This window comes from Pinus tabuliformis, chromosome 9 (genome assembly GCF_031772625.1).
Source record: "Pinus tabuliformis cultivar Carrire ecotype Pingquan chromosome 9, CPIR1, whole genome shotgun sequence".
Classification (NCBI taxonomy): Eukaryota; Viridiplantae; Streptophyta; class Pinopsida; order Pinales; family Pinaceae; genus Pinus; species Pinus tabuliformis.
In genome coordinates this window covers 383,133,833-383,154,584 of record NC_142307.1, presented here as the reverse complement: position 1 = coordinate 383,154,584, position 20,752 = coordinate 383,133,833, and positions in this window count along the sequence as shown.

Sequence of the window (20,752 nt, the reverse complement as noted above, 5' to 3'; positions counted from 1 at the left end):
ATTCTGATTGAGATAGGCACCCTAATAGGGTATTGACTGATTTTGCATTTGTTTCATATTTCTTCTTCCCAGCCGGATCTGTAGGAGTTGTTGAAGGAAAGATGTACCCTGTATCTATGATATCCCAGACTTCTGTACCAAGTGATTGAAGATAGGCAGTAACTCTTACCTTCCAATATACGAAGTTTGTCCCATCAAAAATTGGTGGCCTGATAGATGCTTCTCTCTCGTAGTTTCTCATGATGATGGATCTTCCTCCAAGCGATCAAGCTTCTTCAGAAGAACCTGGATTTGATACCAATTGTTGGAAATAATACTGAGGGGGGGGTGAATCACTATTATCAAATTCTTTTCAATATATCTTCCATATTTATACTTTAATTTATTCTTCAGATATTGATCATTAGTTTGTATGTCTGTACCATATAAAAATGAGCAAGAACAAGAAAAACAGACAATCACAACAAGGAACACCAGATATAAGGTGGAAGCTCAATGTGGGTGAAAACCACCTGCTGCAATATGTCTCTATCTTCTTTCAATTAGAAACTTCTTTTACAATGATTTTGTACTCGTGCAGTCCTTTACCAATATGCAGGCTGCAACCTGCAGAGAGCTACAACCCTCTCTCGTTTTCCAGTCTCTCCTGGAAGGGAGCTACAACCCCCTTAGCTCTTCTACTTCTTTAAGGACCACGTTTCATTAATTTTCAGACTGGATCCAAGAACATCAAATAATCATCAAGTACATGTGAATCAACCAATCTCCTTATACAATCAACCAACGAATCACCCAAATTATTAGAATGTTGTAAACAGAAAAGCAATACTAGTAGTCTAAACCCAGAACTCTGTAGCAATAGATAAAAGGCAGCCAATAATTGTTTCAAAAGGGGTCTGCAACTTCACCAATAGAAGCTTACGAATATACGTAGTTCTTCTGTGTCTAGACTGCGCAGATCCACACCTGATCCTTCTTGTGCTCTTTGTACCTCCACATCTAGCCCTTCTGCTCAACTGCGTACCTCTGCCCAAATCCATACCTGCACTGTCTTGCCAATAGCGAACCTCCACACCTGAACCTATCATTTCTCTACGTAACCCCACACCTACACTTTCTGCCGCGCTGCGTACCTCCGCACCTGCGCCTTCTGCCTCTCTGTGTACCTCCACACCTGCGCCTTCTGCTGCGCTGCGTACCCCCACACCTGAGCTGTGGGTCGCCTATGGACCTCAAAATAGAGCTAAATTAACAGTCCTCCAATTTACCACAGACTGTCAGATCCACAGATCTGATCACGCACCTAAGAGATCACGACCTATCAACAGATCCGCCTTACCCTTTACAGATTTCACCTTGATTTAGATCTCGCTTTTTAAAACGATTACCCAAAATTTCAAATCTTACGATATTCAAATTTCATAAGTGTGTAGCTAAGTGATATCCTTTCCTTTTTATAGTCAAGCCCTTATTCACACCATGGGACAAAACCATCGAAAACCAATACAAGGGATCCAAACTAGGGTTTAATAATTTATATCCTATACCACGAGCCAAAAATATAGGATCATGAACGCCGGGCTAAATACCATGGGCAAGACATAGAAATTCCCACGTGTGCGCACTTTCTCTACATTGGAGTGAGTTAACTGGGGTCCGCAACTTCTGTTCGGATAACCTGCGGACATGATCGCACTTTATGAACGGCGTGCTTGTGGGCCCGCACCTTTTGAAGAGTGTACCTGTGAAACCCTTATTTTCCATCATTTTGAGATCCTGATCAGAGATTTTCCACTTGAGTGAGTTGCCATCAAGTACAATTTAAGTGCCATAGCGGCAAACCTGAATCATAATGCCAATAGATATCTGTAATTTTCCCAAGAAGCTAGATTCTTTTGATTTATTTTCTCTTTATTCCACGCCTTCGTATGCTCAAGTCCCTAATTAAATTTTTGAAGATTGGTATTCCCTTAATGGATTGAAGCAAAGGAATCTTTAAGAAAACATACTTCGATTGATCTACCATGTCGTAATGAGTAAATAAAATATGTTTCTCGACTCCTTCATCAATTTTCAATATTTCAAGGAAGGGTAGTTTTGAAGAAGATACTAAAGGTTGTTCCATAATAGGGGTTGAGTTTTTTGGATGTTTTGGAGTAACTTGTTTTTTAGTTTCTTCATTTTTATTATTAAGAGAATTTTCCTCTTCAGGGATCTTTTCGTTTTCACTTTCTTGAATAACAACTGAGGGGGACTTCTTTTCCAATATTCTACTAGATCTAAGTTGAACATTATTTAGATCTATTGGAGTTATCATGTGGGTTTTAAAATTTTGTCCTTCCATATTGTAAACAGGTTGCAAATTTTTATTATTATTTAGATTTGTAGGTGGTTGGGCAGGAAATTGATTTGGTCTTTGAGGATATGGTAATGAAAGTTGTGGGTTCACATTGTGAGGTTGAGTTTGTTGAATAGGTTCAAGATAATATTATTGAGGAAAAGTAGGATATGCTTGTTGAAATTGTGTATATTGAGGGAATTTTACGAAAGGATTTTCCCATCCTTGTGACTAAAGTTGTCACCAAGATTTCCAAGACATTTTGGCAGTCCAATTACTTTTGTGAATATTGTGCAAATGGTTGAGGATTTTAAGTTTGAGATGTATTTGGCTGTGGATTTTGCCAAGGTATTTTAGCACTAAAACAGATAGAATCTACCTTATTTGGTACTCCTTATTCTAGATAAAAAACTTTAGGACCTGGTATTGAGGGACATTATTTTGCATCATGATTTTCCACACAAATACCACAAGTTTCTATTCCTTTTAAATCAAGAGGACATTCTCTCAAGGCATGTTTCTTTATGCACTTAGGACAAAAAATGGAGAATGCAACATTTTTAGCTTTTTACTTGTTTTGTATTTTAAGGGTGTCAATTTGTTCACTAAGACTCCCTAAAATATTTGTTTTAAATTTATCAAGAAAATTTCATGTTTCTTCTCTACTTACTATCCGAGGTGCAGATTTATTAATCCTTGATAGAAGAGGATCTATTGGATTTTCATGGTTCTTGTTTTGCCTCTTCAAATGTGTATGCACAAATCACAAATTTATCATAGTGATAACTAAGAAATGTCTCCCTTACCCATTAGATTGGAAATATCAATCCATTCATCTATAATTGATTTTAATAAGAGAGCTTTCAAGGTTTCCTCATCTAGATTATTCATTTTTTCCCTTTTTACATTGTAAGCAAATATTTCAACGAAATCTTAAAGATTTTCATCTTCTTTTTGTGTCATTTTAAAGACTTCATCTTTAATTTTAATGGGCATACAATAAACCTCATATTTCTCTAGTAATTAAATTTACATTTGTTCCCATGTTCTTATGGAGTTTATTCCTAAACCCATAAACCATTTTAAGGTTGCATCGTTAAGGGTTGCATGGAATAGTTTCAAATTTTGAGCATCATGTAGATAATAAATGATCTAAAAAAGACTTAAAATTCCAAGGGAAATGTCTTAGGGTCTTTGCTCCTTAATCCATGAAATTTGGGAAGGATAGAGGGTGAGATATTTTCATTGTTATAGTTGTATCTTCATTGAGGATTGGAAATCTAAAAGGTTATGAATTTATATTCCCTCCTCTTCCTCTTCCTCCATCTCTTGCATCTCCTCTTCCTTTTCTTCCACCTCCTCTTCCTCCTGCAATTCGAGGTTGTTCACCATTCAAATTATGTGCCTCTCCTTCCCCTTCTCCAGCAAATGTAGACTCTTCAAAACTAATATAGGGTTCTAATTTTGATTCTAATATTGGGTTTTCAATCTCCTCTGCTTCCTTTTGTTCTTCTATCAATGGTTTGAAGTAGGTTTCTTCTTCCTCTTCTTCAGTAGGAACTTCCAACTCTTGATCTAGAAGTTGTTCCCTAGTTGAATATAGGAAAATTATTCCTACTGTTGGGGATATGAGATCTTCTTCGATTATGTCTTATGTTAATGAAGGTGGTGAAACTCTAGGTTGGATTTTGGATATTAATACCTCAAGAATTCTATGTTGTCCTGTTATGGATGGAATTTGATTTGTGTGGGTGGTGTCGCACTACGAGTTCATGGTGGAGTAATTGATGTTGTTGGAATTAAGCTCTTTCCTCTACCTACAAATCTAACCCTAGAGTCTCTTTCCCTATGCATATCATGGTTTCTCTTTAAAGAAATCAAGACTTCTATTTATACTTACCAGACAACGGTGCCAAAATTTTTAGTCAAAACAATGTTCTTAAATTGCTTACATAAATTATCGACCAGAGTTGGTATACTTGGGAAGTGAAAGTGCACTATGTATGCTAGAACCCTTTTTGTGTTTATTAAGATAATTATTGTGGATGCTTTAAGGATTTGGTTTGTTCCTATGTTCCTAATGAAAACTGAATATTTACAATTAAATTTCTACAATCAACTCTTGAAAAGGAAATTAAGACAAGCTATCATGATCATATTTAACTGACTATTGTTCGCGACTATGTAAAGTCATCAAAATAGAGCTACCTAATATAATGTTCTAGAAAGACAATTACTTCTACTCTAAAAAAAATACTCCTATTCAAGGATAAAATTATAAAGCAATATATGTTAAGATCTATGCACTGAAATTAACAATCTTACTTGAAATAAAAAAAATTAAAAGAAGAAAGAATGTGATCTAAAAGAACATATTTACTAATGAGAAGAAGGATCTTATGTACATAATACTACTTTAGAAAGCATACAAATGGTTTGAAGTTGATAGACACCAAATGAAAAACTTTAAACAATTAATTACAAAGAAATGAAATTATGATAATGAAATTCTGGAAATCAAAAGTGAAATGAATTGAACTGAATAATAAGCAAATGAACCTTGACTATCTACAGGGACCCTCCATAAAATAGTAGGTTTGTAGACTTTATCTCAACATCTAATTGTGCATGATATTGATGAGAATGCTTCTTCAATTAAAAAGGAACAAAGTTATGGAACTTCAAACTGTCAATTAAAACTTACATATATGTCTGTGTGTTTTTTATGTTTATAGATTTATATATATAACATTCACACTTAACAGATTAAGGCTTTCATGCCCTAAAAAATTAAAAAAATTCCTAATCTAAATGCTAATATGATAACAAAGAATTTAGCACTTCTCGATAATTTTCTATTTGGAAATAAAATTAGAGAGTCATGATTGATTTGAGCTCTTGCTACTTTGTTCATCCACACATAGACCGGTTTCCTTCACTATGCCACTCGGCGATTTCCTTAATGATTTGGCTTGGGAAAATAGGATGATATCCATGAGGATATCAATCCCTATCTTCCCATTTTATTCTATTCTTGGCTGGTGTACTGGAATTCGACAAACCATGGAGATAGTTGTGGAATCATGAAACAATTGCATATTCATGTTAATCATGTAACTATTACAATAGTTAACTTAATAATAAGGAACATTAATAAATATGAAAAATAATTTATATGAGTACCTTACCATGTAAGGATCTATAGTTTTACTTTTTATTTGAGTTGATAGCAATGATAAAAAGAGGAAAAATGGATGGAAATGGTGTCAAAAACAAAAATATTCATGAGACTCTATAGAAAGGCTAGGCTGAAAAACATTATCACACATGGAAAACCCCATGCCAAAGACCGAAAGAGAACCAAGAACACACATGGATAACTATATATGCTAAATCTTCTAAGGAAAGCACACATGAAAATCTATACCTACAAATAATCTCATTGTAGGTACTAGATCTTTCTCTTCCTTGCTTCATATTTGCTTCATCCTATCTCCTTTGCTTTTCTTGATGTAATGCTGAAGTTATCCAAGAAAAATATAAGTATCGAAGAGAGTAAGAAAGAGAATACAAAGAGAGCACGAAAGTTGAACTGAGAAGAGGTAGCAAATGATCCTCAAAAGCCTTTTTATAAATCATGACTTTGTTTTCTTCATTTTGAATTATTTTTCTTCATTTTCCTCCTCACATGCAACATGTGACCTTTCACTTTCCTTTTCTCCTAAATTCTTTTATTTTCATGAATAAAATGCCAATTAGTGCCATTTTTCCTTCCCAAATCCTTTTCCATTGACTTTGTTAATTTCCTTATCCATAATAAAAAAAATGAACAACCACAGTATGATGTCTTTCCCAACATTCAACTTGGAATAAGTGACCCATAACCGTGGTTATTATTTTTACTTTATTAACTTTTATTACATGGAATTTTCACCAGGGTTGTTAGGTAACCCTCCCCTTTCAGTGAACAACACCAATGGTGTTCAATGACACCTACAACCAACATGACTGTTCAAAGCAAAACATACTTCCTATGGATCTTTATAACTTAGCTCAATGTAGTATTTACAATGATCAACATGCTAAGAAGAAAAACAACATGACACCATAACTACATGATAACCATAATGACTTGAAACCCATACAAATTATTGTAGCTTCATAACATAGGTGATGGTGGTATTTACATCCATATACATACACATACACATACCAAAAACATCATACCAAACATATACCAAAAATATTCTCTCAACCAACAAATAGAGAAGGCTACATAGCCCACATTTGAACAGCCATCTCCTATTTAGCTTCATCAGGCCCAAAGTACTTCCAATACACTTTAACCTACTCGATTGCTAGGTTATGGAGAATGGACATCTTTCTCTCCAATAAACACTACGGTTCTAGATATAATTCTCCTTCTGGCTACGCCTACAATATTAACCAACCAATGCCATGGTCAAAATCTGTAACATACTTCTTAAGCAACGAAACATGGAAAACATCATGGAATTTAATTGTAAAAGGAAGCACAATTTGATAGGCTACTGATCTAATCCTTTCAAGTGTCTTGACAGGTCCATAAAAATGAGGTGCCAGCCTGGGACATGATCTAATCCTCAATGAGCTTTTCTTGTGCTTGATGCACAAGTGCACATGTTCTCTAGCCCGAAAATTCTTAAACAACCTATTCTTATCTACATAAATTTTTTGTTTGTCTTGTGTTCCCTTTACATTCTTCTTCATTACCTTCACTTCATATTCTATCTTTGCTAACATATATGGTCTAATCAGCACTCTGTTATCTGGATCACTCCAATTAATGGGAGTATTGCAACTCTGACCATAGAGTTCCTCCAATAGACTCATCCTCAAAGACTCTTGTAACCATTATTATAAGTGAACTCAACCAACAGAATATACTCCTCCCATCTCCTTTGTTGGTGAATCACATACATCCTCAACATGTCCTCCAATATCTACTTGACCCTCTCTATTCTTCCATTTGTCTGTGTATGATAAGCTGTGTTGAAGGAAAACTTTGTACCCAAACCTGCAAAACACTCTTTCCAAAATCTACAAGTGAACTTAGCAACCATGTATCATATAATCCTCTTCACAACACCATGAAATCTAACCACATATCTAATGAATACTTGTGCTACATCAATGGTTGAATAATTGGACATCACTAGAATGATGTGTGCTACCTTTTTCAACTTGTCCACCGCAACCATGATGGAATCAATTTTTCTAGATGTCGTTGGAAAACCTATAATGGAATCCATGGAAATGACCTCCCATTTCTACTCTAGAATCATAATTAACTGTAGTAATCGACCTGGGTGCTTACAATTTGCCTTCACTTGTTGAAAATCCAAGCACTTAGCCACAAACTTTGCCACGTCCTTCTTGACATTTGGCCAATAGTAGAAATTCATAACTATAGTCAATGTCTTCTGATATCTTGGGTGTCCTGAATATGGCTTCACATGAAAGTCCCTAAAGATGATCTTCTTCACCTCACTACTATTTGTAACATATATTTTGTCCCTAAATCGATTAAGCCATTTGCTGAGAGATGATAGTACACATCTTGTGCACCTGTACCACTACCTATACCTTTACCTGTACTCCCAAGTAATCCACCTATGTCTAAAATAAGTTTCATTTATTGAGCTTAGCATACAACTGATGGTCTCTCAATAATCTTAATGTTGCTACTAAATGCAGGACATGCTCTTCCTAATTCTTATAATATATCAAGATGTCATCAATTAATATAATAACAACCTTTTCTAGATAAGGACACAATACATGTTCATTTTTGGCCGGATAAATCGATCTTACAGACAAGGACGATCTCCCTAGTGTTAGCACTCAGGTTGTTCCCTTTGACTCCTAAGAGAATACGGCCGAGGTGACCACAAACAAATCTTTGGATCACAGGTTCTAGCCTACCTGCAATCAGAGAGGGCTCTCTCTTTAGAATTTAGCTTTGTTTAGGAATGTTTTAGGCTAGTTATGATGCACTGAATTTTGTTTTAAAGTTTTGGTTGAATGATGTCTTCTAATAGCTGAAATGCAATGTTCAGGAGTTTTAGTCCATTGGGCATTGGAGTCTGTGATTATGTGTTGCTTAAGGTATTGAGTGAGAATGATGATACTGCAGGGCCATATGGGTACTCATGAAACAATCTTCAAATTGGGAATATGGATTGTTACTAGCCAATGAGAGGCAACTAAGAATATTTCACTACGCTGGTGATATGGAGAAAGGAAATATTACTTAGGAGCAAATTAGAATTCCTAAACAGTATATACTGTGAAAGTTTTAGTGTAAATGTGAGCAATTAAGAATTTCACACTCATAACTAATTCTGAAGAAGACATAAATAACAACAGAGATTGAGTTTAGGGTGTTCAATGAACAAATCCTAAACTATTCTTTTTCTCTAATGCTAAGCCTACGAAACATACAACATAAGCGGATTATGAAAGAGATGAAAACATAATAACACGGTTCATAAAACTTATTGTGACATGAAATAACGCAGGAATCCTGCAGCAGCAAGCAAGCTCATCACAACACTTCAAACAACTCAGAACTTCAGAAATTCCATCAGCTTCTTGTATTAAAAGTTTGAAATTACAGTATAGCTCTTCCGAAGAAAAATCAACAACACCAACAAGTTTATGCGTGGGGATATATATACAACCGTTTTACAAAAATATCTTAACGATGAGTCATTTGCTCAATAACCGTCTTTACCAACTCTCAAAAAATAGCAGATGCAATAGTTATTGCTACTTTAAATGAACAATGAATGATTGTTCACTTCTGTCAGAAACTCTTTGACTTTTGGAGGCAACCGGGTCGGTCGAGTGCTTTGCATTGATTTTGAGAAATCTTCCCTCTACTGCCTTGTCATGGTGTGGCTACCTCAGCCCCGTCATCCGCATCTGTAGGTCCTGCTTTGGTTGCCATATATGATTGCTGAGTTGGCCTTTTCAATTCCTTTCCCAGTCCGAGCAAATATATTAATTTTCTTAAAATGCCGACTTGTGATCGATACAATAAAATTTGGTGAAAAAAACTGTTTCTTCACAACAACGTTTGTATCATGCCCATCCACCATTCTTGTGTAGGCAATTGCTGTCTTAGGATAATTTCTAAAGTCTCATCTGCCTCAGTATATTTGTAATAGTTTGGAGGCACTTCAAAAAGATGTCTAATCTCATTCACAGTAAAGAATAAATTCTCCAGTTTGTCATAGAGACTCTGCCCAGATGGAGGTCCTGTTTCCTCTGGGGCACTTGCTGATGCAGTGATCTAGTTTGTGGCATATGTGTTGACTCTTTTGGCATAGTTTTCATGAGATAGTAATATTCCTGCACAGGTTACCAAGCTAGGAAGACCTCTGTTATGTAATGTTGTAATTTTTTCAATAAATTTGTTCACATTCGCCTGCATTTCTTGACACCTTCTGTCCAATGCCTATACCTGATTTCTCAAAGTAAGCACCCTCTTTACCAGTAAAATGGTATCAGTTCTGCTAGTGATACCCATTGCCGCCAGCTGGGGGCCAGTGCAATTGTTAAGGACATTGATCATCCTGTTGGCTATTTCAGGCATATTGCCTAGAGATACCCTTGCTCTCTGATTTTATAATTGGGCCCTGCCTATGAGATCCATATGCTCATGGATAGTTTCAATATATTGCCGCTGGTCTGTAATAGATTGACCAATGTTGGCCCATAGGATTTTCTTGATTTCAACCAAAACCTTATCAAGAGAACACTCTTTTTCCAGTTCCTTTATTATTTTCTCAAGATCCCTTACCTCTCTTGTTTTTTCAGCTATGCTCTACTTTGATTTATCATACTTTTATTCAATGGCAGCCAATTTATCCTTGGTCTGTTTTAGTTTAGCCATCTGTGCTTCTAAAGTTTCAACTCCTTCATCATATTATGCATACTGAGGCTGGGTCCCTGTTCTGATGTTGTTGTTGGTGCTGATACTCCTATAGCTGGTGCTGAGCCTGAAGGGCCTGCCTCTGATGTTTTTGCTGGCTGCATTGGTACCTCAGCTTGCCTTGTTTTCAATGCTACCTCCAATGCACTCTCTGTTTCCATCAATCTCTTGTATAAACTCAGGAGTAAAGCAACCACATCCTGATCCTTCTTTTGCTCTGCCACCTCTCCAGTCTGAGGGTGAAGGGTAGCTGGCAGCTTGATATGCTTTCTCATAGCCGCTATGTCTTCATCTCCTTTCTTTAATAGTGCCTGCACACCCCTAGGGTCCTTTGGATCATGACCCAACTCTATAATGATCTCTTTCAAGGACTTGATTCTATTGTCCTTGGATTGAGATGATGCCTTTTCTAATTCTAGTTGAGCAGCAGTATTGTGTAAAGAATTTTGCAATTGGTGTGCCAGTAGGGTTTTATCAGCTAATGTGGAATATAGCATCTCCCCTGTTTTGTTGTGTAGCTCGATCTGCTCCATGGGGTGGATGTCTTCGGCAAAAATTTCCAAATTAGTTCTAATATAATCAGCAACTGTTTGAGGTTGCTGCATAGTAGGTCTAAAATGAATAAGAGTCATTTTTTGTTCTTGAATATCATAAGCAAACATTAGTCTCTGATAACTACTTGGTGCCATTTTCAAAAGTTGGTTGTAGATTTGGTACTTGAGAGGCTCATTTCTTTTCTTGATATCTATGAACTGTTGCTTGATGCTAGAGTTCGCCTTAGATCACTGCCTTGAAGAACTCACCTCTGCCCCTTGTGGCATGTCCTGTCCTTGCTATAAGGAACTGACCGATGTTTCAATGCTAGGAGGGGCCATAGTATTGGTTGGTCTCTCTGGTAATTCCTCCTCTAAAAAGGGATTTAGCCTCTGTCTTTTTTCACCTTGCTGGTCCGCTGAAGTAGTAGGAGGAGTGTCCTCTTGCCTATCCCTTTTCCTCATTCTTTCTTCATTAGTAGGTGTTTGTAAAACTGAGGATTCAAGTGTTACCTCCTGCCTTGGAGGGACTTGCTCTTGTGTTTGCTCTTCTGAGGAGGCAGGTGCCTTAGCTATGCCTTCTTGCTGTTCTACTTTCTGTTCCACATTAGGAGGTGACCACCCTTGCTGCATTGTTTTGCTTTTAGCCATGTTTGCTGCTGATCAGTTATTTTGGCAGATTGCTGGGGAACGGTGGACGAAGAGGCAGCTTCTCCAAGGTGCTGAGGGGCCGAAGACCAAACCTGTCAAAAATATTCCATGTCAACTACCTTTTCTAAAGTTTTAATGGCTCTTTCTGCTAATTCTTCTTCAGAATAATCCTTCACTAAGGTGCCTTCCCTCCACTCTAGTTGGTTAGCATGTTTTTCAATTTCTGGAATGCTAAAGTGATCATAGGTGGCAAGCCTATACTTGATTCTTCTGAGGCTTATGAAATGGTTAGGGTCATAGGGTGCCCAATAGAAGCTGGTCTTGAGGAGGAGGCCTTTTAGCATTTTGTCTGTCTCTTCCCAAGCTTCTTCCCTCTTGTTAAAGATAAATGGACCCAATTGATGCTTAATTTTCATCTGTGCTTTCTTGTTTCTGCTATGAAAGTGAATCATATCTGCATTGTCGAACTGCCTGAAGTACTCTAATGCAAAGAGTCTCATGGGAACATACTTTGGTACCCTGTATGGGGCTAGCTCACAACCATATATTCTGATCACTGTGGGTTCTTGGTAGAAGTACCAATCTCCAATGCTATAGTTCTTAGAAAGTTGGAGGATTTTCTGCATATCATCTGTGAGTCTAGGAGGAGGAGAACTCTGTTGCAGGGACAATGCTGGGTGAATGAAGAGGTCAATAAATTCACTGTAGTTATATGGTGAATAATGAATATGATGGCAGACTGATGTCCACAACATTACTGATCTTCTATTTCCATTTGCATCTAATTTCTTGAGGACAACAGGAAAAGTATCAGGCTGATTGTGCAATAGGAGATGATATATATAGGAAGTGTATTTGAATACTCTCTCTCTCTCCAAGTTCATGAACTGTTCATGAATCTTATCAGCTATAAATGTAGCATAGTCATACTGGACCGCAGGGGGCTGTCTTGGGGTGAACATGGATAGCATTACCAAGGTTGTCTCATCCACAAACTCACTGGTTTTGAACCCTAAGATGGAGGATATCATGTCTACTAGCAGTCTCCCTATGTCATTGAACCAGACATGTAGATAAGGGGGAGGCTGCCTAGGCTGGAATTCTGGAAGCATAAACAATTGGCCAATTCTTGTAACTTGTGAGTTGGAGAGCTTGGCACCTTGTTCTAGTAAAAGCTGCATAGTAAGAGGAGCCAGTGGCTTTGTAGGTTGAAACTGTAGCATTTGGTTGATGGCTTCAGAAGTGATATGGAATAAGACAGAGCCTGAAGGACTCAGAACAACCGTTTGATTGGGGTCATAATTTGTGCAGCATTGGTGAATCAAATCAGGGAACTCATTGACCTGAGGGTGATAATAGATTTGCAAGTGGGATTTACAAATTCCGAAGAGGTCAGTACCATCTCTGTGTTTCTTTTTTAACTCACAAACTATTTCTATGTGGTATTTGTTACACAGCTCTGCAGTTTCTCTCATCTGATAATCTCTGTCAGCAAGGGCCAACCATTCCAGGTCCTTATGTGGGGCATTCAAAGGTGCAATATTTAATGCCACAGGGGTCTCCATTGTTAACTGATACTTGGAGTTGTATTTGAACTTGACTTTCTGGAAAAAGCAACACAGGGCAGTGAATTTCAATGAGCAGGGCAATTTGCAGAGAGAAACAGGTAAATTGGGGTGAAACAGAGTTGAAATGCTCTTGGGAGAGATTTAAAGAGCAAATGCTGGGACTGAGAATTGCTTTTTCAGTGGATTTGTCTGGCAATGGCTTAGAGTCGCAAATGCGCAATAAGCTGTGAAATTGTGATAATTTTGCACAATGGGGGTCCTCTGCAGGTGAATTTGGGGATTACAGTGGGGGACTGAAGCTCTAGCTACTCAGGATTTCTAGCAATTCTTATGTTTTCCCTCTTTTCTCGTTTGATTTAGTGAATTTTGCAAGGACCAAGGTATGCAGAGGGAATTTGATAAGTACCTGGGAACAGTATGACGATGGTGTTGAAGGTCGGGTGAACACATGGCGCCGGTAGCTGGGGAGTAGGTTTCGGAGTTGGCGAGCAGGTGACGTAAACGGTCATGCAGGAATACAGTGCGTATATGGCGAAAAAAATGGGAAAAAACAACTTTTGCGCAATAATATAGAAAATTTGGTATTTGGCACCTTTTTAGCAGATGACGTCAGCATGACGTCATCGATTCAGTCGGATACGGAGGAGTGACGTGGCAGCTCGTGATTGGGGGTGTCGTGGATGGGTGATGTGGCAGACAGGTCAGAGAAATGGCGGGGGGTGGGGTGATGTAATGCTGATGCTGAGATGACGTGGGGCGGGAGCAGGACAGTGGTAATGAAAAGTGGTTAGCGGTATTATCAGACCGCTTAGCGTACGGGCCCGGTAATGGTCAGAGGCCACCCACTCCAGTAACAGACGGGCACGCGTCCCTGGCCCTACGTCACCCTCTAACAGATTTCGTGCGGTAAAGGATGGACGGAGGGGGTGGTCCGAAATCGTTGTGGGCCATCGGATGGGAGGGCTCGGATCCGACAGACGACGGGCTGCGGACGTGCAAATGTGATACAGCGGGACCTAGTGGGAATTTTTTAATATTTTTTTTTTTTGGTGGGGCGCGCCGGAAAACAAACTTTGGGAAAGCGGATAAAAGTGGGTTTTTTCCAAAATTTATACAATGAGCGGGGATAATGCAATATTGTGGTTTATAGGGTAGGTAAGGGTTATTAAACTAACCAAGTGTTAATTTAATCCCCAACTATAAAATGAACCAAATACAAGAAACCTTTGATTTTATAACGTTTGCCGAGCTTTGAATATATGGCTATAATGCCCAAGGGGGGGGGGGGGGGGTTACATATTTTTTGGGCCTTTTTGACAATAGTGCTATAGTAGTAGGGGAAAAGGGGAACTTCAGGAGTTAGATAATAAGGTTAGAAGTCAGTGTGAATTGGGGATGTGAAATATTGAAAGTGAGGAATAGAAAACTAAGTTTAGTGAGTAAACCTAGATTTAGAAGTAGATGGGGAATGATTTTACACAAGAAATGTGGCTTCTTTTTTGGAGAAGAAGGTGAAAACTTGTCATGAATTTTTCCAAGGAGAAATACAAGGAGGACTATTTAGGGAGGTCCTAAAGTCCTCTAGGGGATGTTAGAAAGAGAGTCTTTGGGGGAAAACAGGGGGAGTTAGACATGCTCCTATATTTTGTCCTCAAAATGCTGCATAGATACCTCTGCAACTGCTAACATGTGCCTTCCTGATCAAGGCCAAAACTGAATAGGATCAGGCTTCTGCAACTTCTGGCTACCTACCCAACTTAGTACCTAGCATTTTTTGTTACTTCAGGGAGGGTGCACTTAAACTTGCAAACCCTCATATGCTCTTTTCTTTTTGCTGCCCTCCTATCTAAATCTACCCTTATATCTTCCAAGGGCCCAGATTAAGCTATTGGCCTCCTTCTTTTCTCTATCCAGCTAGTCATCTGTCAAGCTCGAACTGTTTGAAAAGGTACTCATTCCCTAGTCTAAAGCAGGCAATTTAAAACATGGCATGGCCTAGTTTGAACTGTTGAGCCATCCATCAAGGTAGCAGTGGCATTTTGATTGGCCACTTTCCTGGTCTTTCTTTGGGGTTCATTTCAATTATTTTTTCTGACCAATTCATTTTCTTGCCCTTTGATTATTCTTTTAAGGCATACCCTCTTTACATGTTTTAACTTTTTTGCTTTATTCACAAAAAATGGAACCTTTATATCATCAAAGATGAACATTTTTGGCATTTCCACCGTCAATCATGAAATATGAAACCCTATTGGTATAGGAGGCTAACAGTGGCTCCACTTGGGGATGACTTTTCCAGATGAAAAGTTAAGATCAACAGGTCAGATTTCCTTCTTTTTCCACTCTTTTTGCAATCTGAAACTTTCCATTTGTTCAAGACTGTCCATCTGAATCCATGAAACTTGCATGAAATACTCATTAAGCTGATCTGCTATGAAATTACAACACTGTTCTTACCCTGCTTCTCTGAGTGTTTCTCATCTCCTAGATAGTTTCCAAGTACCTTCTCTTACTTTCCCATGACAAGGTGAGTAATATACATCAGAAAGAATGCAGCACCTTAGTCTTTCTCAAAATTTACTTCATTTGGACCTTCATCTATCCGTTGTAAATAAACATACTGAAATTAAAAATTTATGTACAATATACAATTGAGCAGTGCTTGATCAGAGGGGATCAAAATAATGCTTGAGCATCCTCCCATTGACTGGGCCTTCCTCACTATTTGAGCCATCCAAACTCTTTAGAAAATAGGTGTTATTACCTTGTACAACATAAATTACATAAGGTCCCTTCCATAAGAAGTCAAATTTCCCATGTTTTCCTTTGTCCTCCCTCCTTGAATCCCATCTCAACACTTTGTTTCCTATAAAGAAGTCTTCAGCTTTGGTTCTTTTGTCAAATATTCTTTTGAGTTTTTCTTGCAGTACTTGGGTTCTTTCATAGACTTCCTCTCTTGTTTGTTGTAGGTGAATTGTCTGATTAATCCTTCTTTGAATGTCATTTGGCTCAACTTGTATTTCTTGTAGCAATTTTATTACAGGAACACCTAAAGGTGAAGGAAACCTTGCTTCCATTCCATAAACTAGTTCGTATGGACTTGTACCAATGGATCTCTTGGTGGTCAATCTATCTGCCCACAGTGCATTCACCAACTTCTTATGCCAATTCTTTTTGTTTTCCTCCAAAAATTTCTTGATGATGTTGATGAGGCTTTTATTGGAAGACTCAGCTAGGCCGTTACCTTGAGGATAGTAAGCAGTGGAATGACCTAATGTCATATGATATTTGTGACAAAAGTTGATCATTTTTTTGGACTTGAAAGCGGCATCATTGTCTGTGATAATTTTGTCTGGACAGCCAAACCTGGACAATATGTTGGTTTCTAGAAATTGTATGATAATAGAGTCATTGGCCTGCCTACAGGGGACAGCTTCTAGCCATTTGGTGAAATAGTCTGTAGCAGTCAGAATCCACCTATGCTGGCCAGAGGATGGAGGGTGAATTTCACCAATAAAGTGTAAACCCCATTGCGGGAATGGTATCTCAGTTGAAACAGGTTTAAGTGGTAAAGGCAGCAGCTTTCTCTTGCCTTCAAAAATTTGACATTTGTGACAAGACATTACAAATTTCTTTACATCAGTGAACAGGGAAGGCCAATAAAATCCAGCCCTTAGGATTTTATCAGCTGTGGATTTCCAGTATAAGTGTCCTCCACAGTCACCTGCATGGAATTCTTTGAGGACATTGTCAGTCTCATCCAATGTTAAGCAATTAAGTAAGATCCCTTCATGATTTCTCCAAAACAAAACATTGTCTATAATACAAAATTTTGATGCTTTCATTTTCAAGAACCTTTTCTTAGTTCTGGACAACCCTGGAGGAGCTTGTAGGTTTAACAATATAAAATATATATCAGTATACTAGGGGGATTGCATAAAGGCTTGGTTGATCTGTGGAGTCACCATCTCCTGTTCGTTGTCCAGTTCATTAATGTCAAGGGCTTGGAAATTGGTTTCAGCCATCAGCTTGGCTAGACCTTGTTCTTTTATCAGTTTGGTAGGCTTGATTTCCATGTCATACTCTAAGATTTTGGCAATCCATTTGCCCCTCCTACCTTCAATTCCTTCTTGTGTCAAAATGTCCTTCACCACTGCATTTGGGACATAGGAAATGATATGGGAGTACAGGATATAGATTCTAAAGTCTTTGATTGCTTTTACCAATGCATAGGCTTGTTTTTCCATAATTTGATATTTCAAGGGGGCACCTCTAAGGGCTCTGCTAAAGAATGCAATAGGTTTTTCACAGCCTTGGTCATCTTTTTGTAACAGAACAGTAGCAATTGTATGCTCAGATGCAAAAGAAAAAGTGATGAAATCCCTATCAAACCTAGGGCTAGTTAGGACTGGTGTGTTTGTCAATGCTCTTTTGACATCCTCAAAGGCTTGTCTAGCTTCCATGGTCCATTTGACCTTGGAATCCTTTTTCAACATATTGTTTAACAGTCTTGTGAGCTCAGTCAAATTAGGAATGAACCTTCTAAATAAGTTGATCTTTCCTAGAAAGCTTTGTAGTTATTTGATGTTTCTCGGATGAGGTACTTGCAGGATAGCTTGAATTCTGTCTGGATCGATCCTAATATCATTTTTTGAGATTATATGTCCTAGGAGTTTACCTTCCTCCAGACGAAACAGTGATTTCTTTGGGTTTAAAGATATGCCATATCTTCTACAAATTGTGAAAACTTGCCTCAAGTGTTCTAAGTGTTCTTGGTTTGATTTTGAAAAGGCAGTAAGATCATCCAGGTAGACCACTAGAAAATCATGGATTTCCTTGGCGAAGGCTATATCCATTGCTCTTTGGAAGGTGGCCCCTGCATTCTTAAGCCCAAAAGGCATTTTGACATATTTGAAAGTTCCCCAAGGTGTTGTTAAGGCAGTTTTGTCTTGATCATCCAGGTGTACTAGAATCTGATTGAATCCAGAGAAACCATCTAATAATGAGATCCTAGAGGCTCTCACTACCCTTTGCAGGATATGATCCATTTTTGGTAAGGGGTAGTGGTCTTTGAGAGAGACTTTATTCAAATTTCTTAGGTCAACACACAATCTCATCTCTCTTGTCTTTATTCTAGTAGGCACTAGGTTTGAAATCCATTCTGAGAATCTGATTGGAGCAATGATTCCTGCTTCATACATACGTTTGACTTCCTTTTCAATTTGGGGAAGGAGCATCGGGTTCACTCTTCTAAGTTTTTGTTTGAAAGGCTTTTGGTTTTCTTTTAAAGGTTTAGTGTGCTGGATGACTGAGGTATCATAAGATTTGAGGTCCTCATAGCTCCAGGCAAAGACATCTTGGAACTCTTTAAACAACTCAATGTATTTCAATTTCTAATCAGGTGGTAATGCTTTAGATAATTTTATCATTTTGGGATTTTCGTAGTCCCAATGTTACAATCTTCAATTTCAGCATTCAGCGGTTGCATTTTTGGTTTTCTTGAGATATCATTTGAATCAAACAGATCCTCCAAAGGGGTTAAACCTGTGGGTAGAAAATTATCTTTTAGCTCAATTACCTATGCTTCTGTTTTAGCCAGTTCATCTCCATCTATCTGCTTCAACTTGTGTATAGTTTCGTTGTTAAAGGTGGTAGGACGCAAAACTAGATTAGCTGTTTCAACTGATATATTTTGTGTAATTGTGTGTGCCTGTTGTTAATCATCTCCAGTGGTTGAGTCAATGTTAATGCTAGAGAATTCCTCTTTTAGAGTGAGGAAGTTATTTATCTGTGTGTCACTCTCAAAGACTTGCCAATTCTTGATGTTATCTGGAACTGCAGGTCTATGTTTGATTTCAGCAGTAAAAGTATGATTGGCTTTGAAAGGCAGCTTGCAAGTGCTGGCAAAAGTTTCCAAGCTATGAGCATGTAGACTGAGTTCTCTAGAAGTTTTAGTCAACTGTGATTGTGAGAAGGTATCAAGTACCTGTATAGATGCTCCCTTATATTCTCTCAACCTTAGATCATTTGTGGTAAAGTTTCCTTTCATTTGTTGTATGATCAGATCTGAATATTCTAAGATTGAAACTTTGGTTGCACCCAAATTTTTTATGAGTTTAAGACCCAACAAAAGGGCCCCATACTTAGCCATATTGTTTGTGCATCAAAATTTTAACCTGTATGCATGACCCTCAGCCTGGTCATTGTGCATATTGTGGATCCAGACTCCTGCCCCAGCTCCTAACTTGTTTACAGAACCATCAAATTCTAAGTACCATAAGGTTTCATGATCAAGATTTGGATTAAGGTCTTTAGAAAATTGTATCATGGGCAGATTGTTTTCTTGCAAGTTTCTTGATACATCATGCTCCTTCTTTATATCAGTTATGCCTAAAGTGTTTTGGTGTTGGGGGGCATATTGTTCATTTAATTCCTCTGTCTCTGCTGCCATTAATAGTTCAGAATAAGCTTTGTTGCAGATGTCAGCATTATAGAGAATAAATGAATCCAGGTCAAAGTGTATTGAATATATTGGGAAGTTTTGGGGCTTGTCTTGACTGCTTACCTCATATTTCATCAATGTTTCGTGGTATAATCTATTTGGCAGCCCAAAGACTGAAATGGTAGCATAGGACATGTCTAATTGCAAAGATCCTTGGAGTTTGGCCCCCCAGGATCTGGACAAGAGCATACCATACTTAGGAGGTATGTCAGCTACTACTACATCCATCAAAATTGTCTTGGTTGGGTATTGGACCAGGGAGACACATAAGTCTTTAATCAATCCTAAGCACCTGACTTGGCTTGAATCAAATGAGAATAGATCTTTATAAGGTCTTGTGATGTCTAAGTCAAGTTTTTCCATTACAGATTTGGACATTAAGTTGTGTGAGGCCCTGATATCAAACATTGCATTGTGGAGAACCTTATCATGAATGTTTAAACTGACATAGAAGGGTGGAACCCCTCCATTTTCTGTTTTTCCATTAACCTCAGGGCCAAACAGTAACTCTGGTTGATCATCTAGGACATTCACAGCATCTTTATTGTCTGATACTTGGAGTGACTTGTTAATCTGTTGTCTGTATACTTGATGTTTGGCCAATTCCGAAAGAGGGACTGATATCTTCAGCTTACTTATTTCTGTTTCCAAGTTAAAAGGCTTTTCCAATTGAACTTTGGCATTCAGTGCAGCAGGTTTTTCCTTTTCGCCTGGGTTGTCAGTGATCTTTTGTTCATGGTTGGCATGATTTTGAATGAAATTGGTACCATGTTTGTTTCCAGGGGTGGTATATGCCCTTGCCTTTGTAGGATGGAGCGGGGCTGTTTGATTTTCAGAGGGTTGTTGTTCTGAGATGTCCTCCACAGTGACTTCTGTGGTATGTGGGTTTGAGTTGCCAGCTGATTGTAGAAGAGTAGTCTTGTCATTGGTCTTTTTTGGCTGCTTACTGTCCCTTGGTTTAAGAGGTTCGGGTACATCTATAGTTCTAGTCCTTAGTTTATACTGTTTGTGTACCTCATAAACTGCTGCATCATAACCTTCTCTGAAATCAAATGATTCTCCTGACTTGGTGTGGAATTGATTGTCATTATACATGTCTTGATCTTCTTGTGTTAAAAAGACATGATGTTCACTGTCTAAACCCATTAGGTTGATGTGAGGTTCCTCAGTTGGTTCATTAGA